General features: G+C 32.9%; 1 protein-coding gene across 2 annotated transcripts in view; it reads left to right on the top strand.

The window, feature by feature from the left end:
* Positions 1-15145, top strand: part of LOC107072848 (dexamethasone-induced Ras-related protein 1) — a 50311-nt gene that overhangs the window by 877 nt on the left and 34289 nt on the right. The window contains exon 1 of one of the 2 annotated variants that reach the window (XM_089174552.1): positions 2829-3554. The exons of the other annotated variant lie outside the window; for it this stretch is intronic. The gene's annotated coding sequence lies outside the window, so the exon portion shown is untranslated. Of the gene's footprint in view, positions 1-2828; positions 3555-15145 lie in introns of those variants that run through there. 2 annotated transcript variants of the gene reach the window in all.

The raw sequence follows: 15145 nt of genomic DNA on the forward strand, positions 1-15145 counted from the left end.
CAATAGATAATTAAATGTTTGGAATGATAGAATAAACGAAACATTATTAATAATAGTATCACATTACAATAGCAAATGTTAATAAAATTATTTAATTGATTTTGTATATATCATTCTAAAATATAGAATGAAATAAGGATGGAAAGTAAATGGCAATTAAAAGGCTACTAGTTATTTAACAGTTATTTAACATTGAAACATTGTCAGGTTTTTAACAATTATATTTATGCGAATCAAATAAGATCTGTCAACAAAATAATGCAAACTCTTTACGTCTTTGTTATTTTATATGACTATGGAAAAAACTTTGGATTGATTGAAAAGTAAAGAGTATTATCCTTATGTCAAAACTCTAATGAAGTACTTTGTTCGACAACATCACGCAATTGAATCAAATTGATGTTAATGAGTAATTACTTTTATTTTCTATTTAATGAAAAGAATATCTCTCTCTCTCTCTTCAATTTTGATTTATAATCCTCATATTTTTCTTTATAACATCATGCTGAGTTATATTTACGCCGATATAACAATAGCTAACCGTACTTTGCGACATTTGGTCGGCAGGGGTTGCGCCAAGCATCAGAGTAAAAACATTTGGGGGGTTAAAAGGGAAATGGGTGCACGATGAAAGAACATTAATGTCTTTAGTTTGTAAGTCTTCAAGGGGGTTCTACTTATAGGTAGAACCTATACGTCATACTATCTGAATAAAGAGTCAACTAAAAAGTTAACTTCAGTAAGCACCCACGCGATACATCATTCACCGCTTTTAATTTATTAAAGTTTGCTCTTAACCAATTAACTCAACTTTTCTTTGAATTCATATTTTCAACAACGCTCGTTTATTTTTAGGTAAAGAACAATGTTAATGAATGAAACGTCTGTTTTCTTTTGTTTGTTTGAAATTCGAGATTGTAACATGATTGTAAATTTGAATTCGTTGAAATGTTAGTAATTCGTGAATATAACAAGAAAAAGTAGTTCGATCGAAATCAGGGTACTTTGAGCGATCAACTAGCCATAATTAGAGAATTGCAATCATAAGAGAAACGAGAGAACCTGGGTATCGGCTAATATCCAAGCAAATACATATCATCGAGGGATTATGAAAGCATTTGGCTCTCTTTGATTCGGCCATAGCACGATTTTATTTTTTGTTACTTTGAGCAAACAGGCAAAGCATGTTGGCAAACACTGACGTCGAGTAAAACGCGATGGTCTTTGCTGAAGTAGGAACAAGCGCGGTTCCCAACAAACGAGTTTAAGGTCTTTCAACTATTGAAGCCCTCGTGTAATTCCACCGAGGGTGGAATTCAACAGAGTAAAAGAAAACGAACAAAAAAAAACTTTCTTTCAACAAGAATTCCTTACTCCCTATTTTACCTAGTGTTTATTTAAATTCGTCAGTGTTTGTTGTTTTTTCTATTAACAAACGAAAAAAAAAAAAACCTTAATCGTGAATAATTTATAAGAATCAAATATATTTTTTCCAAATTCGAAAAAGTAATATTAAGGACGATGATAATCTATCTCCCTCGTACGAGAAACATTTATTTTCTTTCCTCTTACGACAGCCCCACTGCGAAACTTTCCTGCTAGTCACGCATCGTAAACGAATCCCCTATATCCACATTAAATTATAACGCGGTCATCGCTCATTTTGTCTTTCATTTTTTATTATTGTCAGTCGTGAAAACATGACTTTTCGACCAAATTTCATTTCGCCGAATTATTCGAATATTATCACGCACGAAAAGAAAAAAGAAAAAAAGAAAATTCAATCTCGATAACATTAGACGAACGGTAGCATTCATTGTGCATCATTAGTTTCATTCGAGCTTTGTCCACAAACGAATCGGAATTCACCCTAATGACGATACTTTGCTAACTTTGATATTGTATAACTCGTATCGCGTATCGAGATTTATCGTAAATTGTGCACGAAAACGAACGGATGAGGCTGAGCCTTTAATAGAGATAAATACAACTTTAATTACGAAAAATATAATCTGAAATAATTGAGGAAATAGTACGCAGTAACGGCTAACGAGCAATCTCGTTGTTACCCGCGATTTTCGCTTACTTTCATATTTATATATATATGCAATATATTTATGTGTATAAGTATAATTATTTGTGTATGCAGGAAGATTCAAAACTTTTATCTAACATCCCAATTAAAACATTAGAGAACTAGACGATTGAATAAACGATAACAAACTTATACCAGAAGTTATCGCGTATCTTTAACTAATCTCTCTTTCGATCGAACTTTAAAAGCATTGATTTTCTTTGATATACCTTCAGGGTTGAATATTAAATTTCAGTAATAATAAGAACATTTTTCTCTCTCTCTATTTTATTTAAGATAAATAAATGAAATTAATTTCATCAGTTGATAAATTAATTTAATAAAAACAGTACACATTTATCATAGATAATGTTTCTCTAATGAAAATAATCATTTCTACCAAACAATTTAGAATCAAATATATATGTTGTTATATATGTGTGTTAGATGTTACTTCTAAGAGTATAATTTGATTTATGTAAAAAAAATGAGAAAAATAAGGGAATGAAAATGATCGGAAAATGATGAGAAATCGAGCACGTAGGAAGGTAGAAGGTTGTAAGGTAAACTAGTGTAGGTTGATTGTATAGCGGGAGGAAGGTGGGTGGGTGGATGGGTTGGTTTTAAGCCGTACTCGTTCTCTCGTTCGCTGGTCGACCGCGCGCAGGATCGTAGGATCGTTGCCGGTACCTCTACCTCTGCCTCTACCTCCTTTCGTGCCTCGGCGTGTGTACGCAAAGCTACTAGGGTGGGAGAGCAAGAAGGGTTGAGAGGAAGAGGGTAAAGTAGGAGGGAGCTGGGATCACCCCTCGCGTTCACTTCTCCTTGGCCAGTAGTTCAGTCAGCGTTTCGCACCGGCGTCGCTTCGTCGTTTCTTACGAACGCTGGACAAAATATAGTTAACACGTTCTTGCGCGTACTACTGTTACTATTACTACTACTACTACTACTACTACTACTACTACTATTACTACTACTGTCACTACCACTAGCACAACTCTTGCTATTTTACTACCACAACTACTGTTCACTATCTTACTACAGTTAGTACTAAAATAGTAATAACTTAAACCTCGTGTCCCCTCGGTGAGTCGCGTGTCATAAAAATCCTACGCAGTCCCTCGAACTTTCGTTTAATGAAGAAAAGTAGTACCGTACAAGAGGGAAAATAGACGAGTCCGGGAAAAGGACGAACGGTGGTCGATGCTCTTTTGAAGGGAAAGCGCATTTTACTGCGCGTTGCGTCTGGGCTGTGCGTGCGCGCAACTTCCAGTGTACGTGTGTGCGTTTGTGTGCGTGCAAGGACGAAAAAGAAAAAGAGAGAGAGAGAGAGAGAGCAAGAGCGAAAGAAGGAGAGAGAGAGAGAGAGAGAGAGAGCACTGGCGGAGGACCTTCTACGGGTCCTTGAACGTCAGGCGTGCATGTCTCGGGTCGCGCTCAAACGCTTTTCGTCCTGCTACGCTCTGACAACGTTCCTGAGGTGAGTAACTATTTCCATCTAGTTTATAACTGTATATATATACGAGAGATTCTTAAGGTGAAAATTGAAACTGTAAAATACCAAGATCGTTTGAAATACGTCAGATGACGTTTATCCCTACGTAATTACATTAATTAAATGATATTTTATCGATGCTTAACAAATTGAATATTTTCCAAGTAGTTTAACCACAAAATGCTTCACTCGTGAAACATCATATTGTAATATAAACTCAATTTTCATACTATCGACTTGTTAACGTATTTATTACACTCCTACGTTACTACGAGAATTATTTCACATTGCTTGTACACGTTCATACGTTTTTATGTACTAACGCTTGTACAATAAGCGTTTTATTAAAAATTTAATAAGAACTTACCGAGACAATACTTTTCGAATTATCTTTATTGAAGAACGTGTATGTGCTAAGGTTTTACGAAGAAACTTTTCAGTTGAAAAATTATTGAGCTGCGGAGAATGGTGTTTCTAGGTGATGATGATGATCATCATCATCATCATCATTTTTGAAACGATGAAAGATCGTTCTCATCTTAACAACCGTGAGATAACTCTTTTCGTCTACAGTTGTTAACGAGTTTTAAGAGTGAATCTTCGTCTCGTGATAGAACTTACCCTACTCCCCTCAGCCCTTATTTTTCTCCTTCTAAACGTGCTTCGTTTTTAACTTGCTACTAAAGAAAAAAGAAAAAAGGTGGATAGAAAAAGACAGAGAGATACTTTGGAAAAGCCAAAAAATTTATTTCGTTATCGGCAAACAACGTTTTGTACCGCTAACACATTGCCGATGAAACAATATCGAAAATAGAAAAGAAAGAAAGGAAAAAGAGAAAAAAGCTTTCGCAGCGGGTGAACTATCCGACGATTAAGAACTCTAATTCGACGGATCCTCTTTTATTACTAACGTGAGCTGCTTTCTCGAAGCTTTTTATCGAATTTTATATAGACGTACTTCCTACGATTTACAGGAAAACGATTTTTTTTTTCCAGCAAAAAAAAGAAAGTTAAAAGCATGTGTGCAGATCACACGTGTTAGAAGTGAAATCTTGAAAAAACTAAGTTTCGAGAGAATGAGATGAATACAAAATATCTGCTGTAGGATAATTGTATTCTCTTCTTATTTAGTATCGCGGCCGTTTCATTGCCGCCTACCGCTCCGTTACATAGCCGCCTACCGCTCTGTTACATGTTTTCAAATCACACCTATTCTAAAGAAGTTTTCACTTCAAAAAAAAAAGAAACATGTGTGCAGATCACACGTATTAGAAGTGAAATCTTGAAAAAACTAAGTTTCGAGAGAATGAGACGAATACAAAATATCTGCTGTAGGATAATTGTATTCTCTTCTTATTTAGTATCGCGGCCGTTTCATTGCCGCCTACCGCTCCGTTACATGTTTTCAAATCACACCCATTCTAAAGAAGTTTTCACTTCAAAAATAACACGTTTACTCGTGATAGTTGTTGTATAATCCAACTCTAATCGTATTGCAATTTTGACTTTATAACTAACGTATTTTCAGTTTTATTCTAACCGTAATATTTTTTTGTCGATTTATGTGAGTCAAAATATATAAACGTTTCTCCTCAACGAAACGAACGATAAGAATCTTGGGTGAAAGCTTTCTATTAGAGATTCAAACGAGATATGATTTACGGTCAATATTGACAGGAATGAGTAAGAAGAAAAAAAAAAAAAAGAGGTAAAACAAATATTAAATTCACATGGTAGTTCATAGGGTTCGTGGTGTTTAGCGATTGATTAAAACGATTTGATCAAATTTAATACGTTTTTGATCTAACAAACGATAATGACGATATTCTACTATCATTCTTCGATTAATCCTACCAGCTCATTGATCTATAGGATAAGAAAAAAGAAGAAGAAGGTAACTAACAACGAAGACAAGTTTAATCCCGATGAAAGAGCACCGAAGGAAATTACAAACGTTGTTCTAGTATATGTTTGAAAATAAATCAGAAAATTATAAAGTAATGTACATAGAATGTTTTATAGGATGGCATATAATAGAAGACAAGATAGAGAGAGATAGAGAAAGAGAGAAAGACAGAGTAAATTCATTGAAGCTTCTTTTAAGCTCTCAGCTAGAAACGAGACATCCGATCAGACTTGAAATATCCGTTCGACGGTATCCTCACGGATGTCCTGCAAGGTGGGAGGGATCGTCGTCCTGTAATTCGATCTTCTACTTACTCAATAGTTGATATACCGATATCATGAACAGAATAAAGCAATAACAGGAGTAGTAACAGGTAAAATATTTCGCAGCAAAGCGATAAGTTTGCAATCCGATAGTTTCTCCTTTCGTATGCTTAAGTAAAACGCGTTCGTCACCCCGTTGATCGCGTTATTGCCGTTTCCGAGGGAAAGAGAAATACCGTCCGGAGACGTTTTATACCCCGTACCCTTTTCTATTATTCCACAGGTCGGTCCCCGTGACACGCATATATACCCAGAGGAAAGAGATCATTTGAATTTTGTTTCTTCTCTTGTTTTTTTCCCTACCAAAATTGATCGTACCTATATCACTAGCCAAAAGTTTGAAAAATCACTACGTATATTCGGAGAAACAAGATATTAAGAAGATAAATGGAATGTCTTTAAAGGAACCGAGGTAGATTTATTTGTCGACTAAAACTTTTATATCAGCAGTATGTTTTATATATTTGTATTATATTTTTATGTTGTTTTCTTTTATCAAGGAACGAGTATACTTTTTTTCGATCTGACATATTCTCTGAACATCCTGGCAATTCATTTTTTCGAATGATTTTAATTGAATATATTATTTTGATGTTTCTTTTTGCAAATAGAAGTTTGCAAAGATGTCCCAGTGGAAAAGTTTATTTGAAGCATTGACTTAAATAAGGTGTTTCAACTATACAAGAACATTATAAACATAAAAAATGTTGAAATCTTTTAAAACTTAATTCAACGTGTCAATTTTGATAAAACAACCAATTTCTTACTAATACTATATACCGAATGTTGCATATATAATCATATTCTATGAACATCCTTTTCGAATGATTTTAATTGAATATATTATTTTGATGTTTCTTTTTGCAAATAGAAGTTTGCAAAGATGTCCCAGTGGAAAAGTTTATTTGGAGCATTGACTTAAATAAGGTGTTTCAACTATATAAGAACATTATAAACATAAAAAAATGTTGAAATCTTTTACAACTTAATTCAACGTGTCAATTTTGATAGAACAACCAATTTCTTACTAATACTATATACCGAGTGTTTCATATATAATCACTGTGGCTCACAATCAGTTCGATACACACGTCTTTAAGTCAAAGAATTACCTTATACCGCCATCTGTTAGAATGATATAAATTATCCTATCTTTCAAGTTGGATGAAACTGCACACAGTGTGAAAAATTTGATTAAAATCGGTTCAATAGTTTAAAAGTCCATTGCAGACAAACAACGTGACACGTAATTTATATATATTAAGATATGCCAGATATGATCGAATTATAGTCACTTTCTTATTATACGTATTGTTATATAATTTTAATAGAAACTTGTCAATGCTATTACCTTCTACTTCAATGCATCACAAATTTTATCACTCTTTCAAAAATACTTACTCTTGTTAGAATTAGTCGACTACTGTCTTTAATACGGTGACATAGTTTATCAAAGTTATTTACTGACGTGTTGTAAATTAAAGACTTTAAATGTCCACACAAATAAGAATCCAACAAATTTATATCTGGCGATCGTACAACCAATCAATTTATTTGTGAATCAAAAGTCGTACGTGATATGTGAAAAACATTCTTGCAAATAATTAATAAATATAATACGAATGAAATATAAAAGACAAAGATAATCGTGCCCATAATTATGGAAATAATCGAAGTCATGTATCTCTTGTTTCGAGATATTTAAAGATTTTTATTTGAACATTATGTGAATTCTATGTAATATTGAAAAAACAAACATTATTTAACGATTCATTTTTGACAATATCATTTTCAAATTACATTGAATTTATTTAGTTTCAAATAATGTGACGCGTAATAACTAATAAACTCATTTTTTTTTTTAATTTTGACTTAGACCACTTTCTTAATTATGGGCTTATTAAATCGAACAAACAATTCATTTCTAAAAAAAGAACTGCAAGCATCCTTTAAAAATTTTAACTCATATATATTTAGAATAACCTTGAATATATACTTAAGTGAAAATGGTCAAAGTAAAAATCTTGTTCTCTATAAAATCTATTAGATATAAATTTTCACGTGAAATGAAACAAATGCCTTATATGATGTATATATAATCGACTACAAGGATAAATTCAACACAAGTGAAAGAGAGAGAGAAAGTTTCGGAAAGGAGTGTTGGATTTGTGCCAAATAGGAATGCCATATCAGCGCGTTACCCACCTATAAGCCAGCGTGCTCCGTCGGAACAGCTGTTAATCCGACTTGTTGCACAACCCGAACAAACGTAGTCACGTCGAGTTTCCGTGTCTATTTAGAATACAGTTAAGTGTTTATCACCCCCTCGAAGAAAAGAGAAGCTCGTCAGAGTCACGCGATCAATGAAAGAACACATATATATATGTATCACATGGTTGAATTGTAGACAATTTCTTTTCCAATCTTCAGCCCAACTAACCAACCCACCTCCCTCCCCCCACGTTTCTCTTCTACCTAAAAATTATTTTTTAAGTGAAAATTTCTTTAGAATCAGGGTGATTTGAAAATCGTGAAACGGAAGAACGTGAAACCGATGAAACAAAAATAATTAATAAAATTCAATATATAATTTAATTTTATAAAAAATATATTATATTTTATATAAATTATAGTATTATTATTTATATTTTATATAACTATATTTAATTTTATATATTAATTAATAAAATTCTTTATATACATAAAAATTCAGTATCACAATATGTTTGTCCACTAATAATTCCAAAACTACTCAATTTATTTTAATGAAATTTATTTTATTTCACACGTGATTTTGTCCAACTTAGCACATAGCACAACTTTTATCTATTGTTATGTATTTTTTAATTACTAATTTAAAGATTTTTATTTAGAGATTATCTAGGTTCTGTAAGATTCTTTCAATTGTTTCGAAGCTTGGTTTTCTTTGAAGGTTTCACTTCTACCGTGTGTGATCTGCACACATCTGTTTTTTACGCCTTTTTTTTTCATATATCAGATATTTATTTATACGAATAAAAGAAAATAAACGAAATAAAAAGAGATCAATTATTGTAGCAAATATTTTTTGTTCCAATTTCCCAAAACGGGAGATCTTTTTTCACGATTCAGCGAGTCCAAACATTTGGTAAAATCACGCATGAAAAGTTGTACAGTCTAAAACATATATAGATATATAATAGTTTAATAGTTTGTGACTATTTTCAACGTATAGGTATCACGTTATCTTAAATCTAGGAGAGTAGGAACGAATAGAGAGGACCGTATGCAGACACCATGACCGAACGATATCGGATCTCTCGTTGAACGGACGTCACCAACGTGAGAACTGGTCATTTTGATTGGGTCTCTATTATTCAGTCCAGATAAACTTTCACATTTTCATCTATCGCATACTAAACGGAATAATCAATTCTAAGAAAAGAGGACAATTTAAATGAAGCTTTCGTTCAGTCCAAGAGATTTCTTAGAAAGACTAGTAGTTTTGCAGTTTTATTATATTATAAATAACTAAGAACGTTAGTGAGGTTACGTTGGAAGGTGATAATAGGATAATAGAGCGTTCTAAAAAGGTATACAAGCTATTCTCATATAACCGAAGTGCTTTGATCTCTGCTAGGCTGGAAATTCTTTGCGTGCTTTCCGGCCTGGCTAGCGGATTTGAAGGATATGCGAGTATGCGCCCGTACCACACACACACATGCTAGCCTATATACACAATTTATATGTATTATATCATATCTACATATATGTACATCAAGTATATATATATATATGATGGATTCAACCATGTATCTACTTATATGTATATCGGTAAACGATATAAGCAGATTGACTCTCTCGTTCACCACAGATGGTATGAAGGGCGGAACGCATACGATACGTACGAACGATCTCTCATTTTCATGAACGCATACTCTCCTAATTACTTAAAGCTTAAAGCTTATATGTTGGTTATCGATGAACCTTTCGATCGATTAATAATTTACCATATTTTACTGGAAAGTTAATAGATGATAATAAAAATAAATGAAACTTAAATAACAATTACAACGTCACGTAACCATAGTCCCCGGTTGTTTGAAAGGGACAATTTTTTTTACTACATCTTTGCTTTTTCAAGTGAAAACTTCTTTAGAATCAGGGTGATTTGAAAATCGTAAAACGGAAGAAACAAAAATAATTAATTAATTAATAACATTCAATATATAATTTAATTCTATATATTAATTAATTAATTAATTAAATTCTGTATATAAAAATTCAGTATAACAATATGTTTGTCCACTAATAATTCCAAAACTACTCAACTTATCTTAATGAAATTAATTTTATTTCAAGCGTGATTTTTTCCAACTTAGCACATAGCACAACTTTTATCTATTGTTATGTATTTTTTTATTACTAATTTAAAGATTTTTATTTAGAGATTATCTAGGTTTTGTAAGATTCTTTTAATAGATGGCACTGTATTACAATTCAATTATTTCAAAGCTTGGTTTTCTGTGAAGGTTTCACTTCTACCGTGTGTGATCTGCACACATCTGTTTTTTTGTATTATTTTTTATTACTAATTTAAAGATTTTTATTTAGAGATTATCTAGGTTTTGTAAGATTCTTTTAATAGATGGCACTGTATTACAATTCAATTATTTCAAAGCTTGGTTTTCTGTGAAGGTTTTACTTCTACCGTGTGTGATCTGCACACATCTCTTTTTTTCTTTTCTTCTTTTTTCTTTTTTTTTGAATTATATACTCCGGCTATTTACCGTAGACTATCTATATACATTTCACTATGGTAGAATGATTAATTCTTTGACATATACTTCAGTTGATATCGATTATCTTATTGCAAACAGTGATATGAAAAAATTCCACAAACGAGTATACAAGTTTTCCTCGTTAATCGGTTTTCCTAGAATATTCCCTCTCCTTCTCTATCTCTCTTCGTTTTTTCTACCTTTAGTAAAAGTGTTTCAATTTGTCATTGTTTTTTTTTATCATTCTTATTTATTTTTATTCTCGTTTCTTGGAAATCTTGGAAGCGTAAGCTTTTTCCACGAAAGACTACGACGATCAAATTAAATCTCAACCAATTTTTTCATTGAAAAAAAAAAAAAAGAAATTCCTTTTTCTTTCTTCCCATTTTATTTTATTCCAATTTTTACACTCTACGAATTTTGTAAAATCGTTGAAATATATCGAGATGGATTATAAAAGATATTCTCGTGGGAATAATGTCGAACAAGACAGAAGGAAAAAGAAAAATGGAGAAAAATGTATAGTTATATATATATATACATACGCCGTTTGCATGTTTTCAATCTATACGATTCAAGTTTCGTATCAGAATACGTCAAAGAACCTTAAAAACATGGTACGTTCTTCGAAAGAGGAAATTTTCAAACGCTACGAGATTCCGTAGTACTTTTCTGATTGCAAACTAGTTTGCGGTATCTGTGATCGAAGATATCGTGTTAAAAGTTAACGATAGTTTGGTTGTTAACAAAAAAAAAAAAAAAATAGGATGATAAACGTTATCGAACTTAAATTACATGCTTTACATGCTCAAATGCTTATTCGAACGGGTTACGTGTTCACGAAATATGATGTAAAATGATTTTCTTGAATAAAAAAGAAGACAAAGATTAAAAAAAACCCTGTGAGACATTTTCGTAATATGATCGAAGAATTTTGTTGTCGTCGGAATAAGGTGCCACGAAAAACCAGGGTGTTAAATAAGCGTTACGTATATTTCCATATCAGTAATCCATAGAAGTCAAATTTCTTTCAGTACATCGAGCAACAGCAGCAGCAGCAGCAGCAGCAGCAGCTTTTTCTGTTAGAAGAGATGCTTTGTGCATAGTAAATTCCCGACAGTCATGTTGCACGGGGTTGCACGAGTTTTCGGTTCGAGTGACAATAATTTAATCGAGTGTAACGCTCTCTAGGTCTTACCCTTATCTCATCTACCTATCTATCTATCTATTCATCTATTTTCCTCCTTCCCTTCTAAATACTTCTCGCATAGTACTTGAGTTCGATCCGAAAGCTCAACTCATTCTCTCTCTCTCTCTCTCTTTCTCTCACACACACACACACACACTCTCTGACACTCTCTTCCACTTATTTCTCTTGTCGAAATCCAGAGAAACGAGTTAGAAACGATCGAGAGTTATGCGATAAATCTTATTCTTCTCTAACCTTTCTACAAACTCGAATTTACGAGATAACATTTCCACGGCCCTTCTCGAAAACCCTTAGAAATCAACTCGTCAAACTTCACCAAGAGTTCAAGTTTTTCTTTTTTTTTCTTCTTCTTCTTCTTCTTCTTCTTTTTTCGTTTGGTTCCAGCAATTCGAGTAGCAAAGTTAGAAAAATAAAAGATAAAAAATTATTTGGATATTCGAGATTTGGATCGTGCTTGATTCTCCTTCCTATCTCGTGTTAGTGGAAAAAGTTCGATTCTTGATCAGATTGAAAAAAAAAACCAAGGACAAACTTTAACAAGATTTTCTCACTCGCTCACTCACTAATTCACTCACTCGTTCTTTCCCTTTCTCACCCTTTTACTTTTTCTTTTTCTTGTTCTTTTTTTCTTTCTTTTTCGTTCTCATAATCCAGCGTGATCTTATTACCTTCGCATGCGAGATCGAAGATCCCTTTTCGCGGCATCTGGGAAAAGGGAAAACGCGTCTCCCCATGCTCTGCTTGATCCCATTCGCAATTTCCAATCAACGAAGGAGACCGAACAATTCGCTTAATTAACGAAACGCACCTTTCTTCTCCTTTCTCTCTCTCTCTCTCTCTCTCTCTCTTTCTCTCTTTTTTTCTTTTAACTAAAGAATTCAATAAGTATCTGCCCTTGCTAGGTTTTCTAAAATCTTTTGCATGTCTTTTTTTCTATATTTCAAACTCTCGAAATTTTCGTGTTAATAATAAATTCATTTATACCTATAACCCCTTCGAATAAACGATGCTTTCACAAAATTTATTAGGTCGAGTCATAAGTAACTTTTCTATGTCTATCTATGTAGAATCTATTTTTTGTATTTACCTATTACAAGTCACCCAAACAAGCGGATTTTCAATATCACTATATAGATGAGGATTCAGTTAGTCTTCTGTCAACTTTTTTATGCAGTTAATGTTACATTTAACCGTTTTTCTTAACCACTGAAATGGATAGTAAAGAACACACGTGTTAGAAGTGAAATCTTGAAAAAACTAAGTTTCGAGAGAATGAGACGAATACAAAATAAAAATATCTGGTGTAGGATAATTGTATTCTCTTCTTATTTAGTATCGCGGTCGTTTCATCGTCTCCCACCGCTCCGTTACCTAGCCGCCTACTACTCCGTTACATTTTTTCAAATCACACCCATTCTAAAGAAGTTTTCACTTCAAAAAAAAAGAAACATGTGTGTAGATCACACGTATTAGAAGTGAAATCTTCAAAAAACTAAGTTTCGAGAGAATGAGACGAATACAAAATAAAAATATCTATTGTAGGATAATTGTATTCTCTTCTTATTTAGTATCGCGGCGTTTCATCGTCTCCCACCGCTTCGTTACCTAGCCGCCTACCACTCCGTTACATTCTTTCAAATCACACCCATTCTAAAGAAGTTTTCACTTCAAATAAAAAGAAACATGTGTGCAGATCACACGTATTAGAAGTGAAATCTTCAAAAAACTAAGTTTCGAGAGAATGAGACGAATACAAAATAAAAATATCTATTGTAGGATAATTGTATTCTCTTCTTATTTAGTATCGCGGCGTTTCATCGTCTCCCACCGCTTCGTTACCTAGCCGCCTACCACTCCGTTACATTCTTTCAAATCACACCCATTCTAAAGAAGTTTTCACTTCAAAAAAAAAAGAAACAAAGAAACATGTGTGCAGATCACACGTATTAGAAGTGAAATCTTCAAAAAACTAAGTTTCGAGAGAATGAGATGAATATAAAATAAAAATATCTGTTGTAGGATAATTGTATTCTCTTCTTATTTAGTATCGCGGCGTTTCATCGTCTCCCACCGCTTCGTTACCTAGCCGCCTACCACTCCGTTACATTCTTTCAAATCACACCCATTCTAAAGAAGTTTTCACTTCAAAAAAAAAGAAACAAAGAAACATGTGTGCAGATCACACGTATTAGAAGTGAAATCTTCAAAAAACTAAGTTTCGAGAGAATGAGATGAATATAAAATAAAAATATCTGTTGTAGGATAATTGTATTCTCTTCTTATTTAGTATCGCGGCCGTTTCATTGCCGCCTACCGCTCCGTTACATGTTTTCAAATCACACCCATTCTAAAGAAGTTTTCACTTCAAAAAAAAAGAAACAAAGAAACATGTGTGCAGATCACACGTATTAGAAGTGAAATCTTCAAAAAACTAAGTTTCGAGAGAATGAGACGAATACAAAATAAAAATATCTGGTGTAGAATAATTGTATTCTCTTCTTATTTAGTATCGCGGTCGTTTCATCGTCTCCCACCGCTCCGTTACCTAGCCGCCTACTACTCCGTTACATTTTTTCAAATCACACCCATTCTAAAGAAGTTTTCACTTCAAAAAAAAAAGAAACGTGTGTGCAGATCACACGTATTAGAAGTGAAATCTTCAAAAAACTAAGTTTCGAGAGAATGAGACGAATACAAAATAAAAATATCTGTTGTAGGATAATTGTATTCTCTTCTTATTTAGTATCGCGACCGTTTCATCGCCTCCCTCCGCTCCGTTACATTTTTTCAAATTACATTCATTCTAAAGAAGTTTTCACTTCAAAAAGTGCATATTCGACATGTAATGCTTTAGGAATTGAAACAAGGCAATAGCACTAAGGTGGCAACTGAAAAAATATGCAGTGTATACAGTGCAGGACTGATAACTGATAGGGCAGTCAGAAATTGGTTTGTAAAATTTCGTTCTGGAGATACGATCTTAAAAGATGAACCGAGTGCAGGACGTATTTCCGACTTTGATAAACCTTTTAAAGGTAATATTGGAGCAAAATCCAATAGATACGTTCAACAATTGCAAAGAGTGCAAAAAAAGTCCATGAAAGGTGTCTTGCACTTATCAGTCGCAGAAACACCATTCTTCGTCTCATAAAAAACAATTTATATTTTAGATCGTCCCAAAAATGTCTTCCTTTTTTTTGGTGATAAGTTAAACTATATTGCATGCGTAATATACTTTTTATTTGTATTTTACGTTATTTTACTAAATAATATCGATTCTACTCTATTTTACCTTTATTTATATATTAAATTATTCAACTTAAAAAATAATTGCCCATAGAATTACTAAAAAAAAAAAAAGGAGAAATTTTTGAGAC

Source organism: Polistes dominula, unplaced genomic scaffold (assembly GCF_049000335.1).
Source record: "Polistes dominula isolate Pdom_NZ unplaced genomic scaffold, Pdom_raw_medaka contig_68, whole genome shotgun sequence".
NCBI lineage: Eukaryota > Metazoa > Arthropoda > Insecta > Hymenoptera > Vespidae > Polistes > Polistes dominula.